Here is a 10,532-nt window from a genome sequence, read left to right as displayed (position 1 = left end):
TTTGCAAATTCCTATTCCTGTTTCTTGATCACTTTTCCAATTTAATTAATTACCATTTTTTTCTTATTGATTTATAAGTATTTTTTCATATATCTTGAATATGAAACCGTGTCTTCTAAACAAGTTACAAAATCTTCTGCCAATATGTGGCTAGTTTTTAACTTTATTAATAATGTCAATGATGAACAATTTTTATTTTAATATAGTGTACTTTGTCAACTCTTTCATAAGTGGTTATTGCATTTTTATTTGGTGCTTTAGAAATATTTGGCTAGTTCAAGGTCATAAAGATCTCCTTTGTTGTTTACATATGCAAATATATAACTTACTGTTTTACCATTAATATTTAGAGTGGCAAAATATCCATATACAATCATGTATTGTGGAGATTTTTAAGAGGAGGATTAATTAATTCTTAATTAAAATAATTAAGACAGTGAGCTGGGGTTGTAGCTCAGCAGTAGAGCACTCGCCTACCATGTGTGATGCCCTGAGTTCCATCCTCAGCACCACATAAAAAAATAAATAAATAAATAAATAAATAAAATAAAGGTATTATGTCCAACTATAACTAAAAAAAAAAATAAATGAGTATTAAAAAAGAATTCTAACAATAATATACCCCTTATCTTTTACTTTGTAAAATTAAAATGAAGATAAAATAACTTCATTCGATTTTGACAGATTTTAATGGCAATATAATTCACTGACTTATAGACTAATTTGAATGGATTTTACTAATTTTTGCCAATTTTTGATATTGTTAATTGAGGAAATTTGTTCCCATAAATTTCACATAATATGGATCTTCTTATAGCATATCCTGCATTGTTAGATTCAGGTAGTCATTTTTTATTCTAGCATTCTAGTACTATTTGGATATGCTCAATTATTTTTAACTAAAAATAACACGAACATGAAACTAAAACAAAGAAAAAAATTTGTTTTTTAAGAATATGTAAATAAATTAGTAATTGGAAAATCTCCTTAACCAAGAGGTAAAATATGTTCTATTCCTCATGACAAATTGAAAACAAACAGAAGAATTAACAAAAATAGACAACAGGATGTTGTGAACATTTGGAATTTGCCTTATTTTGAGATTTGGTTTTAGGTACCATTGCTTTAGATATTGTGTTTGTCAATTAAATACGTGTTTGTTAAAAGCAGGCATATGTAATTTCTTAACACTGGGGACATGTGTTTGTTATGATTTTCTGAATTGACAATTCTTGCTGTTATTCACTAACTCTAAGAAAGCTTCTTAGACACTGATGGCAATGTACCTATGAGAATGTAGCTGGGACTGTCCAAGGGACCCTTAAGATACATCAGCCTGTTTCCTAGAAATGACTGGCCCCAATTCCTTTAGCCACTTACTTCCACCTGCTGTCTCCACATTTATTAATTTTTACTTTCTCATTGTAGAGAACAACCAAGTCATTCTCTCCGCATAAGACTTTACGTTTTCCATTATGTCACCCACTCTTTAACTGGCAAGGGTCCTATTGACAACTCCATCCTGCTGTATCTAATGTCAGTATACACCTTTCTAGAACTATGAATGCATGTCATCCCTGAATTTGGTTCTACTCTTCTAGTTCAGTGCAAAATAACATTTGTTACCACTGTGCAGTCCTAATAAGATATGACAGAATGTTTATGAGCTATTCAATCCTCTGTAGTACTGTCTTTTTTCACTTGCATAAGTACATGAAGATTTTGCTGCCTTGTGACATTTCTTGATCTAAAGTACCTGTCATTACTTGTGACACAGCATTTCAGACTAAAGCTCAGCCTGCAGCATTGAGTTCAGTGGACCTTGAGTTCCTTAAAGTGGTTCTATGCCACACAACTTCACTGGGGGCTTGTCTGTCCCAGGTTGGGGCTCTCCTGACACACAGGCTGCCTTGCTTAAGGTAAGTCTATTATATAATTATAAAATCATTTTGAGAACTAAATCTGTTATTGGTCCTCTGCTACACATTTTTTCTGCTAGATTTTCAAGATATAACAAATTTTCAGATTGCTCTGTCCCTATGATATTCTAAGTAACTAAAAATAAATTGATTAATGAATAAACAGAAAAATTACTAAATAGGACAAAATAGAAAAAAAATGTAGTATAGAATTCAGGATCCATATGGTTAACCTTTAGGACAATGGTGATATGGAAGAAAAAAATCAGTTACAAATTTTATTCAGCTTCTTCATGTGCCTTTCACACATATCAGTCTATATATATATATATATATTCATTCTTGCCAGCAAAACTGAAGTGAAATTATTACTAGATAAGTCATTGTATAGTGGAGAATGAAGGAGGCCCTGGAAGATGTAATATAAGATGAATCACCAAGTGAAATGATATCAAGATTAAATCTTACAGCAAGTATGATTTTGAGTGGACATCTTAAATGTTCTCAAGTATTAAGAAAACTTTTGCATGCAATACATAAAACTGATTAATTTGGTAACATTGCCAAGGAGTTAGATTTCATTATAAAGACTAAAACCATTAATAAATGGTAGATAAAGTTATTTTTTTAAAGTAGTGGATAAATCAATGAATGAATACTATTAGAGAGAAATACTATTAGAAATTGACTATAAAACATAGTTTGGGATACTGAAGGACCCTTTAAAACCTGAAATTCATGGTAGGTAAGACTTCAATAATCTAATCTGGGATGTTCTGGGTAAAAATAGTAGACTGAAACTAAACTAAATGCAAATCCCACTGAAATTACAAAAAAGGGAATATTTTAAAGACATACACCCATCAAAACAGAGAAAATGAAAAATTGAACAAGAAAAACAAAAGTTTGGAGGAAAAAGAAATAGAATTAATCCATTTTTCTCATTGTTTCAGATACTGAAGCAAGGTTATATAATAACCTAAATATACTATATGATGTATCATGTATTTATATCATGTAATTATATATTAATGATTATTTATTTCATTATAATTATAATATTAGTTAATACAGTATATAAATTCTAGATTATTATCTCCAACCTATCTTAAAGCTTCTGTCTCAATTTTTTTGAATATTCACAGAATTGAAAATTTGGGACTCAATGAATTATAAGAGCATGATACTGGCATAAAATCTCTTATGAACATATGTGCAAAAATTTTCAATGAAATACTAGCAAATTGAGTTCAACAGCACATCAAAAGGATCATACATAACAATCAAGTGGGATTTATCCCTGGATGCAATGTTATACACAATGTTAGCAGAATGAAAAATAAAAATCACATTTTTCCAACAGATGCAGAAAAGCATTTGACAAAGGTCAACAATCATTCATGATAAAACTTGAAACAAAAGAGAAGTAATTTTTAGAATTTAGACTCCAGGACATACATGATCACATGTGTAATAAAGGATCACTAAACTTGGAGACCAGGTATTTGCTTTTTGGTTGCACCAACTGTGAGACCATGGGCATGTTATTTTTCTGTATGACCTTCAGTTGTTTCATTAAAAAAATAACAAAAATTTGGATTGATTACATGTTGCTAAAGCCCTTTTATTAATCCACAATTTCAAAGGAAAAAAGACAAAGTTTATTTATAGTCATTTGTGATTGGAGTGACATTTAGAAATGACAAGGTCAGAATTGCTGAGATGAGAGTGATTCTCCTAGGAATTTGTCACCTTCTGACTTTGCTTATTCCTAGGAACTTAATGATATTTTATATGGGAATCAGAATCTGACGACCTGAAAAAAAATCAAAATGACTTGAGATATATTGTCTAATTCCACTTTAGAAATATAATTTGGAATAAAAAAATAGTGCAACTGGAGGAAAACTACAACTATTGGTTTCACCACCTTTATGCTCATCTGTTAAGGTGGGCTAAAGGTGGATTTAGTGCTAGAAATCTACACCATATGTTTTTCTAGTTGTTGAACGCATTAAGAAACATTAAACAATGTGTTGTTGAGACAAATGTCTTCAGGATGCATGTCCTTAAGAAAATATAATTTATGAGTTCTAATCATATGACTTTGTACTATGGGAGAAAGAATAAAGAATGTCTCCAACCTGTATGAGCTCCACAAGTAAAAGATGGAGTCATTCTTTTTAACAAAACAATCAGGACTTTATGACAAGTCTTGGAAAACTAGCCTGGACTAAAAATCCTGGATTCATAGTTTTTCATATTAATTAAACAAAGATATTATTTGAGTTTTCCCTGTACACTTTTATTTGCAGAGAACATCACTCAGTTAAAACAAATAATTATATCAAAATTTATATGTGCACTTGTAAATGCCTTGCCTTGAAGAATACCAGCAAATAAATGAAAGAGGGGAAACAAATATTTCAGTGTTCTCTGCAACGTTTCTTCTGCTTATGCTACTTAAATTTTTAAAAAATGCATATTGTTAATAGTGCTATAGAAATTACTGGATTATTTCATATTGGTCTTTCTTGCTGGAAACAGGAAAGCAGAATTGCATATCCATATACCAACAATGAAGCTTTGGGACTCCTTTAAATCAAGATTGCAGGGTTTGGTTATAACCAGGAATTCTTCCTACTCTAAGTTTTATGGCTTTCAGATTTTAGACGATATTCCAAGTGTTTGCCTTTTTCAAACATATTTGAATTTACTGCATTTTAATAGTCATCTTGAACCATTTGAAAGGAATAAGTATAGTCAGTGAGGTAACAGGCTAAAGTAATGTGACAATTTGGTTAAAACATGGTAACCTTTCCATCACTAACAGGTATTTGTTCTAAAATAAGTTCTTTAAAATCTAGTCCTTCTTTTCTAACAAACAGCTGAAATTGTATGACTCAATACGGATGGCCATTTTCAGTTTTGTATGATGTTTAAAAGGGTCAAAGTTTCAGAAAATGTAGCACTTTACTTGGCTTTATAAATTACAATATTTTTCCAGGGAGAACTCCAGACTATAGTGTATGGTTAATACAAGTACTTTTAAAGAACTTTCACTACTCTCATATCGCTCAAATAAGTGTGGAGCAAGTGTACAAATAATAACCCAGGAATAATAGTTTTCTTATATGAAATTCAGGCATGCTGGTGACAAAGCAGATACTAAAGTTTTATGGTATAGGTCATCTATTATTTTAGAAAATGGGCTTCTTCAATTGCAAAGTATCTTTTAAAATATTTATAAAAGCACGTATATGAATAACAGCACATATCTCAGGATATTCAATTGCAGTTCATCACATTTTCAAACTAAGATTGAGTGCAAAGGCAAGTATATAGAAGTTCATACCCATATTTTTTTAGTAGTGAAAAATTTAACTCCTTTTCCTGTTTTCAACTCAATTTTTTTTCAAAATAAAGTAAGCATATAGATGCATTAACTATTATAAGTTGTGTCTCAACTATTAAAAGGAATTCAGGTTCAGGACATTCAGAGCAGCAAAAAGTATTGATAAGTCTCTAAGAACTTATGTCCCCGAACAAGTAGGGCATACACATACCAAAAATATCCAATGCAAGGTGGAAAGGAACCCAGCATCAAATAGATGTTAATGAAAGTCAAAAACAACAGAATTCGGGCTGACGTTGTGGCTCAGTGGTAGAGCACTTGCCTAGTACATGTGAGGCACTGGGTTCGATCCTCAACACCATATGAAAAAGTATACTGATAAAATAAAGTTTAAAAATTTTTTTGAAAAAAATAAAGAACAGAATTCAAGAAAATTATTTATGCCTGTGGATAACCAGAAAAGCAGAGTGCAGAGACTGCATCCAGGATACTGAGTTGGATCTGTGCACACATAAAACAGAGAAGTGGATTTATTGTACAGACTGGAAAATAAAGGGAACATGAAAATAAAATGATAGAACTGTTACAGAAATACTAAGAAATATTATTTGACTTGAATGTAGAATGCGTAAAACATTAGGAGATGTGGCTGGGATATTTTAAAGATGCATTTTAGTTATTTTTGGTGACATTTCACTATAGTTTATTTCACATAAGTTTTTAATATTCATGGACTCATTTAGGAAAACTCCCAGTTCTATGGAAATGTAAAGAAGAAAAAAAAAGAGCATTAAGCCATTCTCACACTATTTTTTAATTTAATTTTTGCAGTTCTGGGGATCAAATCCAGGGCATTGTGCATGTTGGACAAATGCTCTACCACTGAGCTACACCTCCAGCACCTCATGTTTTTTGGTTGTGTTTTTAAGGTATGAACAATGATGTGTCATTTTAAAAAATAAATACTGAGTTAAATATCATAAGGGAAATTCAAACATTTCAAAATTCTGTGTAAAATTATGTTTATGTTGTTACTGTACTTGCCATAACTAAAGAAGGAGGAGAGGTTCAGTTTACCTATAGATGTTATCAAAAGGGTAAATGGTTGAGTCGATTTTGAAATGTAAATACAGTTATCTAAGTCCTTGCTAACATTTGGGTAAATGGCTTATGGGTCAAATGTTATAAGTTTAACCTTTTTTTGGCTTTCAGTAAAAGGCAATTGTCAACATTTCACATGGGTAAGAAGCAAGAAAGTAAATCAATCAACATCTCAGTGATATTAAGCATCCTTTCACTCTTTTCTCCTTTGACATATAACAAAGCACTATAATTCTTTTATTAATCTTTCCTATGTGAGACTTAGAATCCAAAGCAAGGCCAAGGGCTTCAAACTTAGGTGGTTCTAAGAACAACAGAAATGAATACAACTTGATGTTGGTTGTATAGTTTTCCAGGGGCAGAAGTTAAAGCCTTTGTGGCAAATAGAAAATTGTTTTCTACATGGATATAAACAGTCAGATTTAACATAATAAGATTTCATTTACACATATAGGCAAGAACTCAGATTTGACTATAGGCCACAGTTTGCTTACCCATATTTTAAATTTTTTTTTAGTTATACACTGACACAATATCTTTATTTTATTTATTTTTATGTGTTGCTGAGGATCAAACCCAGTGCCTCACATGTGTGAGACAAGTGCTCTGCCACTGACCCACAACCCCAGCCCTGCTTACACATATTTAAATAGAACCCATTACTTCCATACCTATATGTCATAGTTTTTTTCTGATTCATTTTTAGAGGTCTTATGGAAACATTTCACATTGGCTGCTTAGACATTTGTTGTCTGTATCTCCAAAAGAATTCAAATTCCTACAAGGAGGGATCTTTGTGTTTTTCATTTCTATATTCTCAATTCCTAGAATGGTCCTGGTACCCTGTTATATTATTGTAGATTTTACTTTTTTACCTAATTCTCTACCTCTCTTTCTACACATGCCTTTTGATTTTGATGTTCAAGTTCAACACATAACTTCAGATATGTACAAATAGGATAGGTAGGTCCAACTCTGACTTTGCATGCCATTTTTTGATCTACTCTAACTTCTACTATTACCAAGATGAGAAAATTCCCTAGTATCTGATAGTCCATAAAAAATGACAGATGTGGAACACATATAGATCTAATCTGCAACATTACTAAAAGGTATGCATTACCCAGACTTTGAGAAAAATCCTTTTAGTAAAGTATTTCACTTATTACTAGGATTTTAGATGTTTCAAACATAAGATAGGTTAAATCCTCTCTAAGTCTTAAATGAGTACACTTCTGATACTTGGTGAATCAAAAGAATTCAGTTAATGCTATCATTATAACTTTCCACTGTGAGTCCTTGATAAATCCCTTTCCATCATATTCAAAACCTCTGCGTTGCCATTTCAATGATTTCTACAGCCACAACTCCTATGGGTTTGGGGAAAAGTAACTAATTTCTACTTCTAAGCCTTTTACTAGGGAAAGTGATATGTTATTAATAAGGTTTAATAAACAGAATTTTCTATTCTGCATAATTCTGAACAGTGGTTTCAATATTTGGAAATTTGATTTCATTATTCATGAGCTACTGAAGGCAAGGGGTAGAAGGCTGTTCTGGAAATTATCACTGAGAACATTGTTGAATTATAAATTTTATGTGGGGGAGCCACTGGGGATTGAATCCAGGGGTGCTTTCTATTGAGTCACATGCTTAAGACCCATTTATTTTGAGACAGGGTCTTGATAAATTGCTCAGGAGCTGAATAATTTGCTGAGGTTACCTTTGAAATGCTGATCCTCCTGCCTCAGCCTTCAGACTTACTGGGATTACAGGTGTGCAACATTGCACCCAGTGAATTATCAATTTTTGAATATGCATGGAGTAAGAAGATACAGATATCTATTAATGTAACTGGACTTTGGACCTGGATAGCCACAAGACTGGGTTATAGAATTCTCTGGATGATTATGAAAGTCATCTTAACCGTATGTGAGGTTTCTAAAAAGATTATATCTCTCTTCAATTATATTTTTAATGTGGCTTCTTGGAACTGTGGTGCAAAGACCTCTGCAACAGCAAGGTAATGACTCTTAGAGTTTATTTTTATTGTAGAGTTAGTTTCTTAATCCATTCCTAGTTTGGATGTCTGTCCCATTTCCCCTTTGTATATGGTGTATTCCCTCAGGTATTTTTTTCTCACATATATTTCTGAATTTTGATATAACACATCTTAAGTTGAGGCTTTATTTTCTGTATAAAATATATGATATGTCAAACAATTTCCTCTAGGACTCCATATTAGTTATTAAACTTGGCTTTTTGAGTTTCAGGAAAGGATAAATATAAAAATTTTATTTTCTTACATCTTTATCAATTTTCCTTCAGGTTCCATGCTTCTTTTTTAGAGTTTATGTTATTTTATTAGTATTTCTTTCATTTTTAATGTTATTTTATTAGTATTTCTTTTTATTCATTTTCCATAATTCCATATTTTCATATATCTTACACTATATTCCCCTTATAATTTCTTCTCATATGTTCCCAATTTTATCTCTATTTAATATGCCATGGCATGCAGAAAGGAGAATAAAGAACTACCCCTTTGGAGACGTTAATATTTGCCAGACATTCTACTACTGCACTATGATAAATTATATATATTATTTATATACATAATTTTTTCCTGTATTCATCTTTTAGCCAATATTCTTATAAAAATAAAAGTGCAAAAATTTGGGGCCAGACTGCAATAAAACAAATGGAAATATACCAAACCTTATAAAAACTGATCTCAGAATTATTGAGTTTCAGATGTTTACTTTCCGACACACTTAAGCAGTTCTTATCAAGATGTTTATTGGACCCCACAAGAGCCACTGCTTGCCTTCTTCTGAGTACGCAAGTGACTCCTTTCAGTCTGTGAAAGCTCAGCCCCTTCTCTTGCCTGCCAGTCTATCAGCCTTTTCATTCTCCACAAATTGCAAAATACCATGGGCATGCATTGCACTGAATATTCATGCTACAGATGAGCTCCTCCAGCTTCACGAAGTCCTCCTTGTTGATCATCTTCTTTCCTGCACTCTTCCTCCACTGGTTCTTCTTCCAGCTTTGGACCCAGTAAGTGATGCCACATAGAGTAAACATGCTCTCTATATAGAACCAGTTTATTCATGTTCTGAACCCTTGGTTTTTTTGATGGCTTTGCAGACTGCTTGGATTTCTGTTCTTAGGTTTGTCTGTCGCCTGGGAAGTCTAATGCCTACAATTAACGGGTGACTGGGCCCCAGTAGACAACTATTCCTGCTCTTGCTCTCTTCTGCCCATTACTGGAGCAACAACCGTAAGTGTAGAATCTGCCATCACAGATTCTCCCATATAAGAAAATGTGTCCTTGTCCATGTTAGGGGCTAGCTTTTCATTTTTTCTTGAGTATTTTGTGCTTTGCTCTCAATCTTTTTCGTTGAAGGGCTTCTGCAGCTGCTTGGTTACTTTCACTTGGGACACCTGGACATGAGTATTCTCCTGCTCTTCTGAACCATCTGGGTTGGCAGTTTCCAACAAAGGCACAGGCCACATATTCTGTGGCAAAGTTTTTAAAAACTAGCAACAGGAAACCAATTCACTTATGCTCTGTGCTTATTCCAGGTAGGGAACAGGCCAGTCCTGAGGCCACTGAGCAGGTTTGGAACATCTGGAGCCTGCAAACAGCTGTGGCCACAGCATACTGTGTCCAAGGAGACTGTGCTGGCCAGAGGCAGCAGCATTCTCTGCATTGCTCAGCTGTGTGTGGCCCACTACATCGTACTCCTGAGCTCCAACCTCTGGAGCTCATTTCCACAGGAGGCATGGAAGATGTATATTAATATGTATATATTAATATGGAGAACCAAAGAGGTGAAGTAGCACATCTAAAGGCTGCACAGTGGTGAAGGAGTAGCATATGGTTGAGAGTGGTGTTCAGATTGTGTAAATGAAAGCAAAAGTGAAGCATACAACTAGGAAGGTATCGTCACTTTGTCCTTGTATTTCAGGGAGCTATGGGGATTCACTATGGTTCCTTAAGATAACCATGACTATGTGGAGACACAGGAAGAATTTCTTTTCTGTGACACAAATATATGCTATTCAAACAGAATTTCTTGTGGCTCAACAATAAGGAAAACAGCAAGGCAGAAGGATATTAAGTAGGATTCCAGCAGAGACCGAAGGGCCTT

General features: G+C 33.2%; 1 pseudogene; it reads right to left on the bottom strand.

Moving 5' to 3' along the window:
- Nucleotides 1-9,172: 9,172 nt before the first annotated feature.
- Nucleotides 9,173-10,091, bottom strand: LOC143389828 (ribonuclease H1 pseudogene; annotated as a pseudogene).
- Nucleotides 10,092-10,532: the final 441 nt, after the last annotated feature.

Source organism: Callospermophilus lateralis, chromosome 2, assembly GCF_048772815.1.
Source record: "Callospermophilus lateralis isolate mCalLat2 chromosome 2, mCalLat2.hap1, whole genome shotgun sequence".
In the NCBI taxonomy this organism is placed as follows: Eukaryota; Metazoa; Chordata; class Mammalia; order Rodentia; family Sciuridae; genus Callospermophilus; species Callospermophilus lateralis.
The sequence above is the reverse complement of the archived record's forward strand: the minus strand, read 5'-3'. Positions and strand labels throughout refer to the sequence as shown.